Here is a 24,767-nt window from a genome sequence, read left to right on the forward strand (position 1 = left end):
ATCATGCGCTGGCCATGCCCACACCCAGTCTAGCGAAGGGGAAAAGTCCCGATACATCATGTGACACTGCCGTGATGATGTGAATTTGTTAACCCTGTTCTGGTGGCAGGAAAGAACGCGGCTAGAATTGTGTCGTGTTGACCTCTTGTATTTTTTGGGAACTGTTCCAGGATGTGCAGTAGCCCAGTCACAGCCATAGGGAACAAATCGGCATAGGACTGAAATTGGCAAGATTTCAGTTTGTTTCCTCGTTTTCTTTGACAGTAGGTACAAAGTGCCAAGTTGCTGCTTGCTTTTGTTTCTATTTCCTAGCAAATACCTTGACATCCAACCTTGGGTTCTCAGTAAGTAATTGACTGCCTGTCCCAACTGAAAGCTGTACAGTGTTAAAATCTGCAGATGCATACTTGTTCAAAGATTTCCCTTGTGTCACAAGTCCCTCTATTTAATATGTGGAAGAAAGAATGCAACTCCTTTGGCAGCAAATACAGTCCCCAATCTCAATACAGTCAGGAAATCTATAAAGATTCTTTGTCAGATTTTTAATAGTTAGATTTTGGTTTTTTTTTTGGTGTGTGTGCTAAGTTTAATCCCCACCTCCCCAGTCAATTTTTATTAAGGTCACAGACCAAAGTTTAATTGCATTTCTAACTTTTTATATTATGCTTTAATGCCAATCTTTTTCAGCTGATTTAAATAATTTTTTCAGCTGATTTTTTTGCCATAATAGGAAGGTTAGTGGGGATTTTTTAGTAGTATGGAAAAACAGTGAATATAATTCTATACAATCATAGGAGATGAATAGTCAATAATCAATGTAACTGTGGAATTTAAATGGTCCCAGGGATTAAGAGATGGCATGGATTCTAAATGATAGATGAGATTTGGAAATACAGAACTAGAAACTTTTCAGCACTTTGCTCTTTTTTTGAATATTCTTTTTCCTTTCCTTTTTCCCCCCTTAAAAATCTTCCAAAAATAAATAGTTGTTTCATGGCTAGGAACCTTTAATAACACCAGCACATGATGGATGCCTTCAATATGTTGTATACGAGCTTCTCGAGCCAATTTCTGATTAAAACATGTCCTTACTTAATTTCAGTCATTGATCCTCCATTACATTTTACACAGACTTTCTATGGCAGGATCAATAATTAAAGGTTTGAATTTCAACCTTAGAACAGAAACCTGATTTTAACTCCAAGCCTCCTTCAAAAAAATGTATTCAGGTAATATGTATCCATGGGGATAGTGTGTTTACTAATAACAGACATATAAGAAAGGATTAAAGTAAGGAAAAATATTGAAAAATGTTTCAGAAATTTGGTTGATGTGACCATCCAAGTTTAAAGTCCAGTGGAATACAAACTGAATTTAAACTGTGTACTGTATGTTTAAAATGCACGAGATGAAACTGCAGTGTGTGAAATGCTGCCCCATATGATTTTATAGGGGTCAGTTTATCAAGTCCATCACAAACAGCTAAGTATTGGCACAAGCATCCGGAGAGAGAGGCAAGTGATAACATAACATGCCATAATAAAGATTTGAGTTGATGATTTGTTGATCCAAAGCTACATATTTGTGTGTGATAAAAATATGTGATCATTTCCCTCAATGTCATTTTTAGCAGGAACTCCAAAATAGTGCCTACCGCACTACAGTTCACTGAAAGCTCACATTTTAAAATGTTTGTTTCTTAAAGGGTAACTCAGACTTAAAGTGCAAGAAGAGAATGAGAGAATGAATGCCTTTCATAAAAACGTCATGACATTTTGTTATGCTCATAAAAAAATGAGAAATCTGCTAGATGTTTAGTAAAAAAAATTTTTAACGGTTTCATTCACTGTTTAGTTTTACCAACATACTTTTGCCATAGTACTGTTTGTCAGCAATGACCATGATGTATATATTTTTTTTCCAGAAGGGTAAGTAATAGTTGTCCTATAGTTTTATACAGGTAGTCTTCAACTTATAACAGTTACTTTAGTGGTTGTTCTAAGTTACAGTGACACTGAAAAAAGTGACTTAAAACCATTTTTCATATTTATGACCATTGAGGCATTTCCACGGTCATGTGATCAAATTTCAGATGTTTTGCAACTGACTCATATTTATGACAGTTGTAGTGCCCTGGGATCATGTGATCACCTTTTGTGACCTTCTGACAAGCGAAGTCAATAGGGAAGCCAGACTCATATAACAATTGCTATTAACTTAACAACTGAAGTGATTCACTTAACAAATGTGGCAAGAAATGGAGCAAAATTCACTTAACACATGTCTCACTTAGTAACCGAAAATTTGGGTTCAATTGTGGTCGTAAGTTGAGGACTGTCCATGTATTGATCTAGGATAATTTTTCATGACCAACTCACCAAGGCCAACTTACTGCAGGACAACTTGTCATGGCCAACTCATTGCGGGACAAGAGTTATCCTAATATTAAGAAAATGGTGGAATGGAATCATTAAAGAAAGGATGCTAGAGGAAGGACAGAATGAAATGTGAATGACAAAAATTAAAATATTTTTTAACTTATTTTATATAATTAAATTTAATTAAATAATTTACATTTAAATTTAAATGTTAAATGTTAAATTATCCTGTGGCGAGCTGTCTGTGGTGAGTTAGCTGTGGTGAGTTGTTTGGTTTATAAAAGAAAATCTGAAATACTATTTTTTTTATAGTCAAGTAGGCAGTGGCTTGAAATGTTAGAACAATGTAAGATTGCAAAATCTAAATTCTATGGTCATGAGACATGTTAATTTTTTTTAGGGACATTGGTATCCCAGCACCCTTTTTCCTATTACAGCTGCTATATTTTGACTGAGCTGGGGCTAATATACTACTCTTCCTTTACTTTTTTCATACTAATATAAAAATTAGTATTAATATACCTGATTTGAATTTGTTAATGAAGTCATTTTTTTCTTCTTTTAACAACCACATCGATTTTCTCCACAACAATCTATCCCTAACTTGACCTTTCAGGTCTCGTAGTTGTGCACTCATCACTGTAACCAAGTCTTGCTGTTGGTTGTCCTTTTCTTCTCTTTCCTGACACCTTTCCCAGCTTTAAGCCTTTTGCAGAGAGCTGGGTCTTTGCATAATGTGCCCAAAGTAGGATAATTTGAGCCTGGTCATCTGTGCTTTAGGTAAGAACTCTGGGTTGATTTGTTTAATGACCCACTGGTTTGTTTTCATGCCTATTCACAGTATTCTCAGGAGTCTTCTCCATAACAAAGTTCAAAGAGATCAATACTCTCCCTGCCCTGTTTCTTTAAAGTTAAACTTTGGCTTCCATACGTATCATAGGCAATACCATAGCTTGCATGATTCTGATCTTTGTAGGTACAGAAACACCGCAACATCTGAATATCTTTTCCAAGGTATTTCTTGACTGCTTGTCCCTTTACTGTTGATCGTTGATCCTAAAATCCATTCACTATCCATCACTTCAGTTTCTTCACTGTCAATTCTAAGTCTGGTTGTTCTACCTTAATTAGGTCTTCTAATCATGTCTGCAAATTAATCCTTAAATTTATCCAGAGCCTAGTAAATATGCACTGAAATTTGCTGCATATTGGCCTGGTAGCATTTTCTACAGCTTCTTTGTTCAGTTCTGAAAAATATTGAGGAAATCCATGCAGATTTCATGAATTGCTGCTGGCATGGGAAGATACAAATGGATGGCAAGAAGTCCTTGGTCCATTATTGATGATGCTGACCTCTCTTTAAACAAGGGATGCATAATTCATGTCAACTCTGGTATCTGTGGCCTTCCAGAATCATTCATTCTGTTCCCTGAAATTGGTAGGACCTTGCAGTTGCTTGCCCTTCCCTCAAATTTTCCTCAGAAACACTGGAATCTTCCATGATGTGTAACAAACATTGATTTAAAATGTTCAGCAGTATCTGTTTCTACCTTAGAAGAATGCCTACCTGTTTCAAACACTCAGATAATTAAAAAAAATGATTGTTTTGTATGTTAAATACTTACTACTACTAAAAAGTAAAAAGTAACCAGCAACTTCTCACCCAGACCACTCTTTTTCAGCAGCCTCATAAAGTGCAGGTGCTGTTGGGCCTTCTTTGCAGTGGCCATAGTGTGTACTGACCAAGTAAGGTTGTCAGAAATATGAGTTCCTAGAAATTTAAAACTATGAACTCTTTCCACACTGTCTCCATTGATATATCGTGGGAGAGGCTCTGCTTTGCATCTTCTGAAGTCTATAATAAATTCTTTGGTCTTTTTGATGTTCAGGGTGAGGTTATGACTCTTGCACCACAAGACCAGTCTGAGAACCTCTGGCCTATAGGCCATCTCGTCTTCTCCTGATACGAGTCCCACCAACGTGGTGTCGTCTGCAAATTTTATTATAGAGTTAGTGGGACAAGAGGGAGTGCAGTCGTAGGTGTAGAGTGAATACAAAAGGGGGCTCAGCACACAACCCTGTGGAGAGCCAGTGCTGAGAGCAAGAGTGGAGGAAAAATAGCTGCCAATCCTAACAGTTTGGGGTCTGTTAGTAAGAAAGTCCCTTATCCAACAGCAGATGTGAGAGGAGAGGCCCATTTCTAGCAACTTCTTAATCAGTATATCTGGAATGATGGTATTAAAAGCTGAGCTGTAATCAATGAAAAGCATCCTTGCATAGCTCCCACTATGCTCCAGATGGTCCAGTGCAATGTAGAGAGCCATGGCAGTAGCATCCTCTGTGGATCTGTTATTCCGATAGGCAAACTGGTATGGGTCAAGGTTTGATGGGAGGCAATCCTGTATAGATTTTAAGACCAGTCTTTCAAAACACTTCATAATTATGGGTGTGACAGCTACTGGTCTATAGTCATTTAAAGTATCAGGAGAGGACTTTTTGGGAACTGGAATAATAATGGAAGTTTTGAGACAAAATGGAACAATGGCTTGTGTAAGAGAAAGGTTAAAAATATTATATTTTTAAATATTATATATTTAAAAATATCATACAATAGAATTGTATTTCAAACATTTATTGATGAAAAGATTATAAGGGAGCAAGCAGGTCTCCAGGGAGGTCATGTGGTAGTTAAATCTTAATCTTACATAATATACTGAGGATGGTTTCAAAAGAAAACCAATTACTGGAATAACTTTCATCAACTCCACTGCAGCATATGACACTCTAAACCATATGATATTGCTATGTAAATTAAATAACATGACCAGAGATAATAAGCTAACCAGAGTCATTGGCAGCTTCCACCAGCACTGGAGATTCTATGTGCTATTATACAGTAAGAACAGTAGATGGAGGATTCAGAAGAATGAGCTGCCAAAAAAAGTGTATTATCTCTGACATTGTACAAAATATATACAAAAATAAACCAGTCCCTGACAACACAAATCTATTCATCCATATGAATGATATAACAGTGGCCAACAAGGATAAACTTTTGATGAGGTAGCTGGAACATCTATGGTAGCACTTGAAGAGTTAGGATGATACTATACCATCAACAATTTAAAGTTCAACCCAGACAAGACCCATATGTGTGCTTTACACCTCCAAAATCAAGATGCAAGGGAAGAGTTGGTTATTATGTGGCAAGGGAACCAATTACAGCACTGTCCAATACTGAGTATCTGAAAATACTCAATAGGAGGCTGTTTTTTTGCCTGAACACTAAGGCTAAAGTCAGCTTGAGGAGCAATATCATCAGGAAACTCATAAACTATGCATGGGGAGCTCAACCATCTATGTTGTGCACATCAGCTTTGGCCTTGAGCATCTCTGCAGTAGAGTATGCTGCCCCAATGCAGAGCGCATCTTCACACACAAAACAAGTTGACATTGCCATCAATGAAGCAGTATACTTAGTGACAGGATGTCTCAAATCTACAACAATTGAAAAAATATATTCCCTCACTGGCATTGCCCCACTTAAGATCAGGAGAGAAGTAGCAGCAGATGCCAAAATAACTTAGCAAGAGAATGATCCCTGATATCCTCTGAATGGCCATATGCCCCAAGCCCACCGACTCAGACCTAGGAAAAGCTTTATTAAAAGATAGAGGAAGGAGACCATTGAGCAAGAAATAACATTAAAATAAAATATGGCTAAAGGATCTAAAGGATCCAACTTCCCTTATACTATTTTAAAGATTGAGGGTTGGAGTGCCTAAAGACCAACATACTCAAGTGGAGGCTTTTAGTGGATAACAACATCCTGTGTGAATGTGGAGAGACACAGAGCCCAGCCCAAGTGCCATTTTCATATTTGTGTAACATTTAAATCAATTGCTTATCTCTGAAACTTGCTGTTAGAGCCCCTTTAATACTTTGTTTAATCCCTGAATTGTGTTTTATAAAACTACTGAAGGAGCTATTGAAGAAGAATGGCTTTTTACTGACAATGCAGCTTCATACAGTTACAAAAGTCATTTTACTTATACTTGGGCAAAAACTTTCATTCAGTTATGGAAACCTCTTTTTATACTGAGTGAAACCATCTCTTGGTTTAATCTTCCTCTGATGACTGGTTATTTTTCAAGTTCTCAGGAAATTATATTAAAAAGAGAACTCTAAAGAGTATTTCCTGGAGACATACATAAGATCATTGGAAATTCATATGGTCTGTATATTGTTTAACCTTTCTCTACATAGGTAGTACATTTTGCACCAGGTGACACTTCCAAATCCTTCAAAGAGAATCTAGTGTTATACGCATTACAATCTAACCTGAGTGTGACCATATCGTATCAGTTTAACCTGCTAAAATGCATGACTCACCACTGTCATCATTTGTGCTTTCACAGATATTTCTAAGTCCACAACTATCCTGAAGCTTTGAAGTTGGTTCTTTAGAAGTGAAACAATATTATTGATAATCAGACTCATATACAAAAGGCAATGGCCATCATAATTATCTCTGTCTTTCTTGGATTGATCTTTAGTGTGGCTCATCTCAAAACAACATCCAGATATTGTTCAGCAGTTCCAAAGTGATTTTCTAATTAATAGTTCAGCTATATATGTTTTTCATTCTGTTGGCACTTTAGTGTAGACCATTAGGAGATTCTATTTCCAATTGTTTAAGGAATTAGAAAGAAGCTTGTGGCACTATAAGGAAGCTGAAGGAACAAAATAAAACAAAATAACCCTACCAGGGGAAAAAACATTTTAAAGTGTTTTATAATTAAATCATTGATTCAAAAGATTCTTTGATCAATGGTAACAAAGACTGCCACGAAGTTCAGAAAAATTATCATGGAGATTCTATTTGATCAGTGATGCATTTTTAAAAAAAATGAATTTGCTTGTCCCTTTATAAAATTGCTCAGCTAGAGACCATCACATAAATCAAATTCCCTATTAACATTATGGTATCATTTATATCAGATATTATTTACCACAGAATAGCAAGTTAAAATAAGTATTTACATAATTTCCTTGCAATTTCAAGATGGCATCTTAAAATTTTGGGTGGAATAAGTGGGAGTAAGCTTGGTTAACAGGTCCAGCTGAAAATGGAGTTTTGAGAATGACAGCAGGTAATTTGTAGTAATAGCACCTTTCAAAGAGGATGGTAGCATGATACAAAATTATATTAATCAATTAATTAATTCAAATTGTGTAAGTTGAAGTTTTGCAGTTTAATTGGCAAGCCCAGTTCAACATTTCTGAATCGTATTACAGAAACTGTATTCATGCTGGTACTGAGATCATAATACATAAATTAAATCCAAGTACCTGAATATATTCAAACATTCTGAATTCTTGATTAGACTGGATGCCCACATGGAACATAGCAATTAATATTTAAGTATTATTCTCAGAAAGGCAATAGACCAGAACATACAAATTGACATAAAAATCCACAAAACATTTTTTTCTGACAAGAAACTGCAATGGGAAGCAATATATATGACACTATCATCAGTTATGCAAGGAGAAGATGATCCACCATTAACAGGGTGAATCAAATCTGCTGCATGAGATTTATTAAAATAGGATGAACATATTGTGAAAACCTCCAGTGGGTGCCATGGCAAACTAGACATCCCTGCCAAAGTGGGATAATGTTTATGGTGAAGATCAGCAGCTGGATGCCAAAACCTGGCCAGCAACATCTCTCCAGAGAAAGGAAATATTGTGAGATAGCTCATGTACTCTGAATAGCTGCTTCTCATGAGTAGACCACATAAATCAAAATTTTGCATTTGGCTTATGAGTTGGGTGGCTGGATGTTGAGGGATACCATCTGAATTAGCAGTCTCATACTGCTGTTGGTCATAAAGCATATATTATTATTAGAGCATTGAATCAGAAACTACTTGGTAGGAGTTTTGTCACAGCTCAATTTTTATCCTATTGTAATATGATGGTTAGCAGGGATAGTAGCTCTTGAAGCAGCTTTCTGTCTGCCTAAAAAGCACACCTGTGACTATTAATTTAGCACACTGGTTTCTGACTGTGGGAGCATCATGTCTACACATCTACAGCATGTCTACACATCTAATCTGCACGAGCAGTACTGTGACAGTGTTCTGCTTTACAGCATGGGAAAAATGAAAGCTACATATTTTAAGGAAGAGAAAGTGGAGCTAGGAGGGAAATTGTCACAATTTGCTTGGAGTTAGAACAACGCCAGTGATTAGTCTTCATTTATCATCCTAATCCTACTTAGTTATTTCAACTTCCACAGAACTGAATGGTAGCCTAGATTAAAAATTTTAAAAATTAAGCACAATACGTTTTAAAAGCATCAGTAATGCAGCTGTTAAGTCTAGTTGTTCTGAACTAAACTCAATATCTTCCAAACTTCACACACACGCACACACGCACACACACAATTTCAAAACCTTTTTAAAGTAAACAAGCTTTGCAAGATATCTAAACACAATCCAGATCAGGCTGGGGAATCATAGTTGTGATGAATCACCCACAATAATCCAGATTTTTCTCCATATCATGTCTTGAGTCATGATATGAAAAGGACTACGATAGTCATTTGGGAATCTTTCACTCTGAATCTGTGTTTATAGAAGATACAATTGTCTTTTATTATAACAGAGCACAATACAAAACAGAAATTCATTTCTAATACAAAACAACATCTTACACTTTTAGTTCCTTATGTCTGATTTGCCTTCTTATATCTTTCCTGATCCTCCTATTTCAAAATACGTTTGACTAGTGCTCATATTTCAATCCATGTCTGAACAAAACTTTTATATTATGTGCAAGGAACAACATGTGATGGAACTTTCTGCATAACCCTTTCAGATTCTTCCTCTAAAACAAGTTGGTTCTGCATAGGTACTAAATTACAAAGCTTTTTGAGATATAGCAGCCCAACAGCACCTCCAACTGTGACACCTGCGCATGGTATGCCTGTGTGGTCTTGACAGTACATATAAGGTAACAACTTCAAGCTTCATCACCTGGTGTATTATGTTGTGGAAGAAAGGGCTTCTGGAAAAGAGTCTACATTAAAATTTCAGAGTAACAAAAAATAGTTTCATTTTAGTGGAACAGTAAGATGGATAACATCCTTTTTCAGATCAAGTGGACTTGAATAGCAAATTTATCCAAGAATAATTTTAGCACCTACAGACCAAATCTATATGTCTTCAAAGTATTCAAAGTTTGTATCCTATTGTACTGAAGCACTGAATCTAGGTTTCTTCTGTTCCCTATCATGACAGTTATACAATAATACCTTATCAATTTTTCATTGAATGTAAAAAATAGTCCTACTGGAAAGACCACTCCACAGGATATTTGAATTATACTTACATTACAAATGCAACAAAACAGAAGCAAAGCAGACAAAGACAAAGCAAAAAACTCTTGTAAGCCATCTTTTTCACAACTTACCTAAGTCTCCTTCAAGTCAAATTGTATGGAAAACATCAGTTTTATTGGCAGCATCATAGAAGTGGTTTCCTATTGTCTTCTTCTGGACATCTTTTTGACCTCTTAGTATGGTCTGCTGATCCTGAAGCTCTCCATTAAAGTATTAATCAAGCCCAATCTTGCTTAGCTTCATACAGAGGCTTCCATCAGCTGACAAACTTGAAACAGTTCAAATTACTCTTACAGCAATAGAGCACCTGGAATAGCTGGAGGAGAGTATATTAGAATAAATTCAAACATGTATTTTTTTTTAAAAAAAATTCACAAGCTGATTAAGAGAACCATCAAGTACGTCCTCTGATCTTTTGAGGGGAAAAAGTATAATCAGATTATCTGAAATTATCTGAAATTATCTGAAAGAGATAGGTGTAAATCAGGGGTGTCCAACCTTGGCAACTTTAAGACTTGTGGACTTCAACTCCCAGAATTCCTCAGCCAGCAAAGCTGGCTGAGGAATTATGGGAGTTGAAGTCCACAAGTCTTAAAGTTGCCAAGGTTGGACACCCTGGTGTAAATACTAACATTTTGTTGAAATCTGCCCACTGGTTTCTACCAACGTTTCTTCCCCGTGTGGAGAAAATATTTTTATATTTTATTCTCTGGGTGTTTTCATTTTAATTAGCTGTGTTTGTGAGGTGACTTGCTGGGACATAGAGCAAGATGCTATTGATGTTGCTTTCCATTGCATGCCTCTAAGTCCCCACAAGTGTCCTTCTTTCAGTCATGCCCTATGGTAGGGTATTCCTTGTGATGGCCTTCCTTTGGCCGAACTGAAAGATGGGAAAGCTAGAGTAGCAGCAAGGTGTATCTATATGAGACTTGACACACTTAGCTCATAATTAAGGTAAATCTTTGAATCTTGCACATTACCAATGATAATTTAACTAAAACATTCTTTTATAATAAAATGTCAAATTAAATTACGACCCAACAGATAAAGAATACATACATATTATTACAACGTTAAGAAATACATAGCACATGTACTGATTTTATCCAATCAGGCATGGTTTTTATTTGATTAGATCCAGTCCAGGGATTTCCCTCCCCTGCCCTTCCCAAAAACCCTTTAGCTGTCCTTCACTGACATTCCAGCATGTGGAATTATTAGTAATTCCGACTGAAGAAAATGACATACATGAGTTTTAAAACTGCATAAATGAAGGAAAATCCTGGGCATACTTTTGGTTTTATTTCAAGGAATAGAGAGAGTTTGAGAACTAGAGGCAGCAAGAATCTATGTTACTGATAGGGCACAGAAAAATGTTATGTCTGGGGAATTAAAAACAGTCAGAATGTTTTGAGTTTTTTCACCATTATAACAGCAATTTGTTAGACTGCTTCATATTGCCAGTTCCTACTATTCCACATCAGATTACATAAGATGTGAAGATATAAAACATACCAATATTTTATGCAGAAATTGCAATACTTCAGAATTGATTGAACATTTGCACAATGGATTTAGTCAGTTTTGAATAAATTACTGTTTCTGAACTATAAGTTCCCATCAATAAAATCAAAATTGGAGAAAACCATTAAAGTTTCAAAGTCCCTAAAAAGTACAGTTTAATGTTTCACATAAATGGTGAGCTTTCTGGGAAATATTCCACTTCAATAGTTTTTATATTTTGTATTCTGAGTTTGTGTGTGCGTGTATTTCTATGTTGGAAAGATGAATGCAATAATATATTGGCTTATAAAGTATTCTTTGATCCAAGTTTGTACAGAGTGGCATTGATGTGCTTGGGGTGAAACTGGTTGTGCTTTGATTCAAAATGTACCAAAATATTACCTTTACTGATAGCATGTGGCAGGAACCTGACTAAGACTGGCAAACTTTTCTACTTCTTCGTACAACTGCATGAATTTATGTGAAAGCTTTGTGATAGTATAAGTCATGATAGATGGTGGTCAATAGATTCTGAGGTCATCTGAAGATACCCAGGGCAATGAAAGACTGGAAGATTGTGACTTGGAATGTAAGAGTTAATGATAGAGAATATAAATAAAATAAATGAAAGGAAGGTATATCTGTTGTGTGTCTGTAAAAATAAGAAAAGGGGAAAGAAGAATATAGATTAGAAGGAGGTGATCTGACCTTGTGGAGTTGATGGATACATGTAGAGAATGAAGTTGTAGGATCAATTATGAATGGAAAGATTAACATGCGTGTGAGAAGGTATGTTATTGTGAGTGCACATGAAAGTAGGAATTCATTGATTGGTAACAGTTGCATATGATCTTAGAGCATATGGGGATAATGGAAAAATCAGATATAGTTTGGAGAAAAAATGGAAGTGATAGGGGGAAAAGTCTGCTAATGATAAATATGGAAATCTGATAAGAGACTACGGTAAAAGTGACGGGGACATTTAAAGATCCAAGAATGAATGGGGCTGCTGAGTAGTGACTATCTGCTTAGGATATGTATTTATTGTGAGTAGGAATAAATCTACTGATATGTACACATCACAAATTAATGAAATTAATATATCACAAATACTTTAAGATTTTTTTTTTTTTAAAAAAAGGAAGGCTGAATAAATGGTATCATTGGAGAACTGTTAAAATAGAAATGTGACTTGCTTATAAAGTTGTTGTGTTTCTATCTGCACCTGGCTACTGGAAGAATACTGTTATACTTGCTCTATACCAAGAAGAGTTTTGCAAAAGTGAATGTAACAATTACAAAACAATTTGTAGAATTCTGATTGAAAGAGTATGGAAGGAGACAATAAAAATATCGTAGATGAATGCAGGTTTGCTGATATTATGATTTAGAGAAAACATGTAAGAGTATAGCCTCCAATTATGAATTTTTTCTAAGTGTATTGAGTTTAATGTTGGTTATGAGTGCAATAAAATGGCACATGATGAAAGTAAAGGGTGAGTGAAAACAAAATGTGTACTTTGATAATTGTTCAGTATTGAGCAGAAGTTTAGCAGTGGTGTCACCCTGGTATTCAATGAATGATTGAATAAACATATTGATTATATGTATGGTAATGTTATAAACATGTTGGTTGGGATATAGGTAGTTTTGTATGCTTTGTTGATTCTTAGATTGAGCTCTGAAAAACTCAAAATATGGGACACAGTAAACCCTTCTCCTTAAAAAAATACCCATAGAAATGGTACTCTTCGCTAAGAGAAACAAGCTTATGTCAACCAGTTACATATGGGAAGTGTGTGTACATCCTGGTCCTGTTAAACCAGTCAGTGGTTTTTGATACCATCAACTATGGTATAGAAAAGGATGGGATCTTGGAAGTATTCTAATCCAACTCCCTGCTTAGGCAGGAAATCCTATAGCATTTATCTTCCTGGACTGTCTGCAAATGTTGGGAGTTGGAGACACTATTTCCCTGAGGTTCTGTTTTAGTTCAGTGGATAGGTCCAGGCATTGGGCTTGAGTCCTTGGTTGCTCCAGTATGAGCTACTACCTGATTCTGTTCCTTTCCTACGCTACCTAATATATATTTGAAGCTGCTGAGTTAGACCATCATTTGATGATTTGAGGTGTGATATCAGCAGTATGCTGGAAATATTCACCTATTTATAGATGCACCATACAGGATCACTGTAAAAACTCTTAAGCAGTAACTGGAGCTGTTAAGACCCATTGGGATGTTGCAGCATAAACGTCCTCTTGGTACATGCATTGCAACATTGCTCATACATCTAAAAAGAGACAGAACTTGCATCTCAACATCACCATCCTCATCTTGACATTCTGATTAAGGTACTGAATGTCACAGATACCTTAAAAAAACTTATAGCAATAGCACTTAGACTTATATACCACCTCATAGTGCTTTACAGCCCTCTCTAAGTGGTTTACAGAGTCAGCATATTGTCCCCAACAATATGCTGGGTCCTCATTTTACCGACCTTAGAAGGATGGAGGGCTGAGTCAACCTTGAGCTGCTCAGGCTTATGATATAATACATGTTAAAAATATCTCTAGATAAACAATTAAAGGCCTATCAAAGGGATAACACACACACACACACACCCCCCTAGCTTGATTTCCATGCCAGGGAGATCCAAAACACGAGAACTACCACTGAGAAGGGCCTTTCCTTTCTTTTATCTAACTTCCCCTCAATGTTAGAGAAATCATAAAGTAGGAATTTCCCCAAAGGTCCAGTCACTTAGTCAGACTCAAACAGAGGATTCTGCTTTCAACTGCTTGGTTCCAAGACTGATAGGCTTTCATAAATCAACATGAGCGCTGAATTCTGCTCAGAAATAAAAGGCTGGAGGAGGAAGAGATGATAATGTGGCAGAAAACTTATGGTACAATACAGCAAAGCATTACAAAAGGGAAGAATAAAGGGGAAACCAATGCATAATAAAGTGGATAAAAGATTTGGCTGCAAATATGCAGCTCCTCTTAGAACAAATTTCCTCCCCCTTTTAATTTCATGAGCTTGCCTTAAAATTGCAAGAATGTAACAGCATAACACCAGCTCTCTGATTTATTAATTCTATCCTACCCTAGAAATCTTCCAAACAAAAGCATCAGTGTTTCCTTCCAGAGGAACATATGAAGGGACTTATTCATATTGAAGGTGGGGAGAGAAGCACCAGATACCAGAACAGCCATCCCAGACTCCTCCTTGTTCCTAATTACCTTCCTGCGGATTGTTCAACAAGGCAGGGGTGGGAAGAATGAGGGAAAAGAACTATGGGGTGTCACGATAAAACAAAAGAAAGAAAAATGAGATCAACTGTAGATGAGGAAGCCGATCCAAAATGCAAAGTAAGGATATCAGCTTTTTACCTTATCTTAATCTTGCTCCCACCCAAAGCCAAACAATAACAACAACAACAACAACAACAAAATAATAATAATAATAATAATAATAATAATAATAATAACAATAATAATAATAATAATAATAATAATAATAGGGACCATAAGCCTGAAAAAGTGGTTGAAAATGCGCATGGGACTTCCGAATACAGACTGACAAAGTTTTGGAACACAATACCACAGATGTCACGATTGTGGAGAAGAAAAAAGTGTGGATCGTCGACATTGTCATACCTGGTCACAGCAGAATCGACGAGAAACAATTTGAAAAAGTCACCAGATATCAGGACTTGAGAATCGAACTGCAGAGACTCTGGCATAAACCAGTGCAGGTGGTTCCAGTGGTACTTGGCACACTGGGTGCTGTGCCTTATGCAAGCACTTAAAAACAATTGGCGCTGACAAGATCACCATTGGTCAGCTGCAGAAGGCCACCTTACTGGGATCTGCTCGCATAATCTGCCGATACATCACGCAGTCCTAAACACTTGGGAAGTGTTTGACTAGTGATTTGTGATACGAAACCCAGCATGGTTAACTTGTTTACTGTGTATACTGTCATTTTTGTGTATAATAATAATAACAACAACATTGCGCCTCCTTTGGTTTTTCTTCAGTTTTTTTCTGAGGCCATTTGAATCTCTTTATAATCTGAGCAATTCATCCCCTTGTTTATAGCCCATGGTGCAATTAATACTCCCCCTCCCACTATGATTGCTAAGAGTGCAGTTCCAACCTTGCTCGGATCACTCATTGCATTAAACTTTAGTTTGTTTTGTGTCATATATAATACAACCACCACTATGGTTCATTCTTGTATGTAAAGTGGACCATTATGCAAGGCTCAAAGTTTAAACATCTCGATTTAATATCGGGTGTGAATATAGTCTATAACTGAATTAATATGACACATGAAGCACAAAACAGGTTATTAACCATTTTAACCTATGAGGCAGTGCAAACTTATGTTTATCTCTACCGTGCCATTTAAAAAACTGGTGGGGTAAGCCATGCTTCAATTAAACATAGATAAGATTGCTGTGCGTTGTATTGTGCTTATAAATCAATGTCATGAGAGATTGCTTTCCTTGCTTCTAATATTCTTCAAACAGAAACACAAAAGAATTATTATGAGATACTAGTCAGCATAGGCAACCTATGATTCTATGGGGCCTGGAAGATGTGAAGTCCTTCAAATATTACATCACTTACATGATTTTGTCTTCATTTTTTTTCCTTCTGCAAACAAAAACAGTTCAAAAATGAGCAATAGGAAAGCTACTTTATCCTTCCTTCCTTTTCCTTCCTTCCTTCCTTCCTTCCTTCCTTTAACATTCATTCATTCCCATGTGATTCTTCTTTTACAGGAAAAAAATATAGTTTCTACCATTTCCTACAGAAAGGGAGAAAAAGAGTTGGGAGTAAGAATATGATGTCACCTCACTTGCCACTTGAGTACAGCAGCTTCTTGAATGTCCCTCCTTTTTTTCTAGAGAGAAAAAAGTAAATCTTGCTTTGCTTGTGTCCAAATTACTATATTACAGTAACATGTTTTACAAAAGACTGCCTCTGAAGTGTTCTCAGCAATAACAATTAAGTAGTAATCAAAGTGTGACTGCAGAAAACACATACTAATTCTAAAGTAACTTCAGTAGCTCCCATGTAGTTAGGAGGCTCAAATCATAGTAATTGCATTTTAAAGCTATTATCAGATTTTGTTTGTGATATCTAAAAGCACACTTCTTTCATATGTGTCTATATAACAGGAGTCTTCATCCTTCTTAAGCAGATTTAAAATTTTGAGAAATGTTCTGATAGACCTCTGAGACTTGGACTGTTAAAGGTGCTGAGGAGCAACAGATGATGGTAGAAAACACTCAAAAATCAAGATCATCTACAGATTTCATCCAGATTTGAGAGCCTGGTTATAATTGGCATCCTTCTCTAATCTTTTTGCAACTCCCAAACTCATCCACCATAAAGTCTTAAAATCTGTGAGAAACAAGCCCTTCTTTCTCTCTAGTGCCAGAAAACAGAAGGAATTTCCTAACTAATTGAGTTTTGGCTTGCAGCAGCCAGCAATTGTGAAGTCTCATCCTAGGAATATTGCCAGTCTCAAGAAGCAATTCGGATAGCTTCCAAGAGACTTGGGGGAAAGCATCCCAAAAAGCCACCAGGGGTCAAAGTCTTTTCTATCTTGTGCTCTGGGAATAAATGAGAAAAAGCTTCTTAAGCAAGAGAAGGACGTTCTTGAAGAGAATAGAAAGAAGTCTTTAAATTAAGCAAATTCTCAAACCTCTGAAGCAGAACAAGTTGAAAATCAATAATGTTGCATATACTGTGCACCGATTCAAGGGGCCTTCTCATAAAATATTAAATGACTTCATCTCCCTCTCCTTTCTAGTTAGTGGCCTCAGGGCTGGTTGACTTTTTTAAGCAGCAGGTGCACTGTTGTTAATCATATTAGCCGGGGTTTTACAGCTGCCAAGCCCTTTATAATTAATATGAAAAAGGCTATCATTTGAAGAATACAACAGCCAAAAACCTCAAAGAAAAAGAAATAAAGGAATGACATGAAAAGGGCAATTGTGGCTAAACTATGTTACATAGGGCATGGATAAGAAACTCCATGAGTAAATGCATTCATCTATTCTGGTTTGAATCTATCATATGCAGTGACTGTAAGTAAGTAGACGAAAATCCCAAGTTCAATTCTTGGTATGTCCATGCAGGAATTTGAAAGAATCTTCCCTGAAATCCCAGAGAACCGCAATTCATTAAGGCCACAACTGGAATGCAAAGAGCACCTTATAAGGATTTATGCAAAATAACTGTCATGGTAGACATAGCTAGTGAGTAGCCCTTCATTTGATTGTTGCAGTTGGGATGCAGTTATATCCCACTATTCTCCTACCATTTCAGAATTAGGCTACCAGATCTAGGCTACAAAAATTTGTTTGGCCAATGGATGGGAGTAAATTTAGACTGTTCTGTAATCCCTGATACCCTATAATGGCGATCTGTATTCCTGCAATCCAGATCTGATTGTCCTAGTGTGACTTGCCATAATGAACAACCAAGTTTTGCTTAAACCAGAGTCATGTTTTTTGAGACATTAATCTAGTTTGCCAATGTTCTAGTGTGTCATGTGATTTCATGACACTTCCCGGTCTCACAAAATACACAAAGTATTTATGGATTTTAAAATGCTGATTTCAAAATGTTAATGGAAACATTATTCTTTCCAGTGACACACTCTACCACTGCCATAATATGAATGAGCGATTTGGGAGCTAAGTTGTATAACTTCAAACAAGAAATTTGCTGTTTAACTATTGTAGAATGAGCCATGATGGGTATATGAGCATCATTTAAAGTCATATTCTTTCATCCCAAAATTGTTAATCAGGTTGATGCAGATCACATGCAGTAACACCCACATGGATTATTATTCACACAATGACACCTGAGCAGAGGGGAATAGGGCTATAGCACAGACATAAAGCCCATTATTTCCCTGGTGTTGTATGTAATTCTGGTTTATCAATCTGGTCACTTATCTAAAGATTATGAACAAAGCTTTATTACCTTCCTCCCTAAGAGTTAAGGGGGGAGAAAACATCTGCTTCTGCGTTAATTCAACAATTGACAATCAGAGTGCTGGGCCCTTTGGGTAAAGACCTTATGTTTTTGTTATGTTACTCTGTAAAATATCATGTATACTGTTGATACTAGTGTCTCACATGGGGCTATAGTAATAATGATAATCTCTGTACACATTTAACAAATATTCACCACTAGGGTGTATTATGGTTCACTATTAAGTCATTTTCTACAGTGGTATTGAAATGCATCCATGTGATTGTTACAGTGCCTAACAAAATAGGTTTTGTTTTTGTTTTTTGTTTTACCTTCTGTAATTGGTCTCTTTAAGCTGAATAGCCAGCTCATGCAGCAAATGTTATAGATGTGAATATTTTTTTTAATTTCCAATTTAATGTATCATTGCACATGGAATCAGAATGCCCATGAAAAGACCTGAACATGTTTAAAAAGTAGCAATACAAAAGAGATTGCTGGTATTTGTATTCTAGTGTGGTTCATGAAATAATGTCTCAAGGGAACTTTGCAAGTAGTTTTTTTTTTTTTTAATCAGCGCTGGCAATGCAAATTACATCCTCAACAGACAAATCCACTCTATCCAAGTATTTGTGCTTTCAAACTGTATGAAATATGCGTCTTTTGGAGATGACTGCATACAGCTTTTATCAATATGTTCAGTATTTATGCAGAAATGACAAGTGGCCACATTAATTGGTTAAATTTGTATTACTTTCACAATCAGAATTATCTGTTTCCATTCAGTATCATCAGATTTCATCCCCTAAATAATTTTTAATTTCACAATGCCTATTTTTCAGATATTATGCTACAAATAATGAGCCACTTTCAGTTCTGCCAGGAAATTTTCCATGCAGTGTTTTTCTGTATAATTATTTAAACCAGTATTTGCTTATCATTGACAAAAGCTGGAATCTTGTAAATTACTATATTGGACCAATCCAGCAACCCCCAGTCTACTTCCTCTTTACTGGTTGCACCCATACATACTTAGCATTCATGTCATATACCTGAATCTTTTAAAATTTTATAAATGCAATTGGATTTCATTGAAACTGTGGGTTCTGCAAAATAAGTAAATGAATATGGAATTCTGTAAGGAGTTACAATTTATAAGAACTAGTAGCTAGAAAAGACCACTGAGTGTGATAAACTGGGAAAGGGGAAAGACACAGCAATTTGGCCTGTTCCTCATGCTTTCCACATTCCCAATTGTTCTAGGCTGGTTGGGCCAATTTTTGCTTGTTTGTTTGTCTGTTCCACTGATGAAATTAACAGAAATGGGAGCTACTGTAACATGATGGCCGAACAAACCTATATCTGTTTCACTCGAATTCAGAAGTCCAGAACCTTTTCAGAAAGTGGGTTTCATTAGACCACCCATGACAGTGGCAGCAAAAATTAAAAATGATAAACACTTAAAAATATTATTAAAATATTAATATTATTAATACGAGTTGAAATGGGTTGAAATCAACAATATTAAAACTAACATGAGCATATGTGTGTCCATATCAAAATACATAAATGGAACCATGAGTTCTTCCAGTTATGTCTTAGGCATGGAACCTAGCTTCTTTTAGTCATAGGAAAAAAGCACAAACACTTCAAAAATGTTGTGTAGAAAATTGCATGGACATGTCCATTATCAGTGGTGGTGTTCTACTGGTTCAGTCCGGTTCTGCTGAGCCGACAGTGCCAATGAGCAGCGGTTCTCTCTGACACTCTGATGTTCTGCCCACCTACCAACCCAGGCTCCCATACTAACCTTTATGTCCAGCTTTTGAAGCACAACTGCGTTGCGTGGCACAGCAGACTGCTGCGCAGCAGCTGCTGAAGCGACAGGGAGAGTGCAGGATTGCAGGAGGTGAGTCAAAATGCCTCTGTGCCTGTGCAAAGTCATGCCCGCCGAACCGGTGGTAAATTTTTTTGAAATGCACCACTGCTCCATATAGTTGCCAAGAATTAAGATAAGTCAAAGGCACAAATATAATCACAAATAATCCAAATAATATTGAAGCATAGCAATCTTGTAAAATTTATTTGTTGAGATTTTGGTTAGTGAATGCCATCTTGAGTTCCAAAGCCCCAATTTGGTATCCCTATTTATTTAGGAAGTGATAGGGGTACTCACTTTGCAAATCAAGTAATTAAAGAAATATGCAAGGAATCGTCAGGCCACATTGAAAGAGTTAAATTCGACCCTCAAGCCTGCTTCTCTTCCATCTGTGGAGAACCTGGCTGACATAACAGCCCTGGACAGCATCATGTTAGACTATTGCCGTGCCCTTGTCACAACCTTAAAGACGTGTCATTCACAGGTTGCCGCTGTACTCTCCAAAGAGATTCTACAACCTTGCCACTCCTTGGCACCTGGCGATTAGGTACTGGTGAAGGTATTTCAATGAAAGAATTGCCTGGCTCCTCACTGGAAGGGTCCATTCCAGCTCATCTTGACCACCAATACTTTTTATTTTTATTTATTTGTTTATTTGATTTGTCAATTGCTTGCAGGATAATAGGTATAAGAATAAACATGAGTATGAATATAGGAAATAGGTACAAATAAATGGGAACAATAGGACAGGGATGGTAGGTATGATTGTGCACTTATGCACACCCCTTACAGACCTCTTAGGAATGGGGCAAGGTCAACAGTAGATAGATTAAGGTTAAAGGAGTGGGGGTTTGAGGATGTAACAACAAAGTCAGGTAGTGCATTCCAGGCATTGACCATTCTGTTGCTGAAGTCGTACTTTCTGCAATCAAGTTTGGAGCGGTTTACATTGAGTTTGTATCTGTTGTGTGCTGTTGTATTGTTATGGTTGAACCTGAAGTAGTTATTGACTGGTAGGACATTGCAGCAGATAATTTTGTGTACTATGCTTAGGTCCAACCGCACGCGTCATAGTTCTAAGTTGTCCAAGCCCAAAATTTCAAGTCTGGAGGCATAGGGTATTCTGTTGTGAGCAGAGGAGTGTAGTACTCTTCTCATGAAATACTTCTGGACTTGCTTAATTGTATTAATGTCCAATATACAGTGTGGATTCCAAACAGTTGAGCTGTATTCAAGTATTGGTCTAGCAAAGGTTTTGAATGCCCTAGTTAGCAATTCAATATTACTGGAGGAGAAGCTTCATAAGATTAGATTTACAACTCTTAATGCCTTTTTGGCAATGCTGTTACAGTGAGTTCTGGCGCTTAGGTCATTAGATATGAGTACTCCAAGATCATTGACAGAGTGAGGGTCATCAACGAGGTCATATCCACCTAGCTTGTATTTGGTGCAAGCTTGTATTCGGTGCAATTGAAACCAATTTTTTTTTTTACCAATGTGTAGGACAGAGCATTTGTTGGTGGAGATTTGGAATTGCCAATTTTTTGACTATTCAGACACATAATCAAGGTTGCTTTGAAGGAAGGTAGCATTGCTGGTGGTATTGAATAGTTGTATGTCATCAGCAAAGAGTATGCAGTTGCTTATAAGGGGATTGCAAAGGTCATTTATGTAGAATATAAAGAGTGTGGGTCCCATGGATTGGTTAATGATTGATTCCATGACTTTGCATGTGACGCAACACAGAGATTGGCCTGTAGTTTTCAACCAGGATGAGGTCACCTTTTTGAAGATAGGGATGATCATTGCTAAGGACCATAGGTTTGGTAAGGAGCTGGTTCTGAATATATATTATGCTTAGGATCAACGTCTGGCCGCCTGGGTGCATGCTTCACACTGTAAGAAGGTACCAGCCCCAGACAAGGAAGCCATTCAGCTCAGGTCACCTGACTGCTACAAAGCAAAGACTGAAGCTTTGCCCAACAGAGAAACAAGTGCTAGTAACCTCTGCCCCTGCTCTCCATACAACCTTCACCCAAAGCCATGCCAGCATTGAGTAACAAACGACCATCTTCATGGAAGCCCAGCGATGACTGCAAGAAAGAGCCTGCATTAGGAGAGGTCTTATGCCTGCAGTTTAGATTCTAGTCTAGGCCATTGCTGCATTGCTCTTCTTCAGTACCATGCTGTATTTAGGATTGCACATCCCACTATTCAAATGGTTCAGCCAGTCTATCCCCTTTATATATTTGCCTTGCTGAAATGCCTTTTAATCAAAGTAGCTGTCCTTCTTCATCTCAAATGAAGGATTTTAGTTTATTTCACTTACTTCCATAATTGATATAAGGTAGCTTATGTGCAGATATTGCTTTGTATGTTTCATTTTGTGTTGTTCTTACGAACAAGAAGTGGGAATCAAAAAAAGCTTATTGATCTATTAGATTCAATAAGTCCTATGGATAACAGGCCCCAGAAGAAAAAGATATAAACCAAGTTTTCAGCTGGGATGGTTTCAAAATGTACCAGAACTATTTGTAATCCTGCTGAGCCGTTGCTAACTGTGAAACATGTTTTAGCAAAAGTATGCACTTGTATGGATACGTTTAAAACAGGAAGAATGAAACTGTTGGAAATGAGAAACTAGAAGTAATGTACTCAGGTGTTTACGGAAAGGGACAATGAAGTTGTGAAGCATGTATGTGGTTAGGAGAAAAGTATAAAGGAGAGCGTTGGAAATCAGCTCGGGGCCCTTTGATTTATGGCAGTCTTTGCAGGACCTGCTATATGTCATTGGACCCAATTGCAATGGCTTGTTAATATAAGTGTATTACTGCTATTATATCTTTTATATCTATTCATTTCTTATGTTCCAAATTATTAGAAACAATAAACATCTGATCTTAAAGTAAGAATTATTGCTTGTGTTGTTGTCTTTGTTTCCTATTGGAATTTTCTTATGACCATGAAATAATTCATCTTCCCGCTTCTAATCAGCAAAGCAAAGCTGTTTCTGCTGCTGGACAGAATGCAAAAGAACCCCATAGCAAAAGCACATGGAGGAGTCAAATCCTGTCATTCCTGTACTTAATGAGGCAAGCAGTGTCACTTGAATGGTGTGGAGCACCTTGGAGAGATGAAATAAAGCTGCCACCCAATAAAGGATAATAAGCAGGCAATGTTCCACCCACAATGAGCTATTAGTGGCATTCTAACCCTCCTGATACCACAGTGGTGTTACTGAAGGAGAAGTAGGAAAAGGAAGAATGCGAGGAAGATAAGGACATTGTTAGGGGCTAGGAAATAACATAACACACTTTCAACCTGATAACAATGAATCTTAACGAAAAATGCTTTTCCTTCCATCAATGTCACTGTGCAAGTACTGTAAAATTTACATTGGGCATATTCCTCTGTGTCAGAACAATATTAGCTAGATATGACATGAACCGTTTTACTGTTTCTCAATTCCCATGTCCCTCAGTTGCTTGCTTTAAGGAAAAGGTGGGAGAAATTTTATTAGCAACCTATTTCTGTCTTGGATTCCAAAATATTTTTGTGGATTTATTAAGTCTGCATCCAGTACAACAGACAGCAGTTCCCCAGTTTAAACAGGGCTGATGCTGCTTACAGCGGAGTTAAGAAGCGGTGAGCAACCTAACACAGAGAATTCTATGGGCACTGATAAAAAGCTATTGATGGAAATTCCATTGTTAATTTAGGAACAGAGGAGGCACTGCAGCAGGAATTAAAATTAAGATTGCTTACATAATGCGGCATGGTGACAACCATAACAAGGTCAAACCCAACTCACCAATGAGATTTACATTCAATTAATCTTATAAGTGTCTCTCACAGTGCTGAGTGTCCCACTTCAGTGGGATGTATTCCATACTTAGTATGGAAGTTCAATAAATTACCCGAACTATTCTAAAGTCCACAGGCAGTTTGTACTAAGGTTGAGGATCAGGGTCAGGATTAGAATTTAACGAGCTTGAATCTCATCTCATGTTATGGAAATTGATCTTGGAAAGATAGTCTTGGAGGTCTTCAGGGAATAAGACTGCAGTGAATTTCCCTTCCAAGTCTCGATGTTTTGTTTGAACCTAGAAAGGGAACTCCAACATAATCAACATTTTCCCAGGAGCTAGAAAATTCCCTTTTTCAGATTTTAGACCAGTCATTATCTGTTTGGAAAGTTAGTCATCATTATCTCATGTCACAGAATACTAATGAAAAAATTAATTTAATTACAATATGTGTTTTCTAGTATGCTGATTATTTTTGTTTTATTTCAGTATATCTTCTGATCTTCTACTTGATTTCAATTTGGTGGTAGCAGGTTTATGAGCGATGGGGTCAGTAGCCTAATATAGAGACCCAGCAATTTATATTTTTGTTAATCTTTCAAATAATCCGTATCTTCACACATATTCAATCTGGGATGATATGAAAAGAGAATATGCTTTTTAAAATTCCTAAAAATAAAAATCCCTTCCCAAGTGGGCCATAAGAATACATTTTCAGAAAAGTTTGAAAGCAGTAGAACAGGGCTGTCAAATTCGCAGCCCAGGGCTGGAGGAATCACGTG

General features: G+C 36.9%; 1 protein-coding gene and 1 pseudogene across 6 annotated transcripts in view; both read right to left on the bottom strand.

The window, feature by feature from the left end:
- LOC113421487 (galactosylgalactosylxylosylprotein 3-beta-glucuronosyltransferase 1-like) overlaps window positions 1–24,767 on the bottom strand; it is a 60,620-nt gene that overhangs the window by 23,325 nt on the left and 12,528 nt on the right. For 2 of the 6 annotated variants that reach the window (XM_087966381.1, XM_087966382.1), the window contains 2 exons: window positions 16,166–16,210; window positions 9,861–10,105 (listed from right to left, as the gene is read on the bottom strand). The exons of 1 other annotated variant lie outside the window; for it this stretch is intronic. The gene's annotated coding sequence lies outside the window, so the exon portion shown is untranslated. The remainder of the gene's footprint in view (window positions 1–9,860; window positions 10,106–16,165; window positions 16,211–24,767) is intronic. 3 more of the 6 variants (XM_087966386.1, XM_087966383.1, XM_087966384.1) reach the window with 2 other exon arrangements.
- Window positions 20,966–21,877, bottom strand: LOC148130414 (uncharacterized; annotated as a pseudogene).

The sequence above is a fragment of the Notechis scutatus genome, chromosome 5 (assembly GCF_049901735.1).
Source record: "Notechis scutatus isolate UNSWTSFEM ecotype Mainland chromosome 5, rNotScu1.2, whole genome shotgun sequence".
Classification (NCBI taxonomy): Eukaryota; Metazoa; Chordata; class Lepidosauria; order Squamata; family Elapidae; genus Notechis; species Notechis scutatus.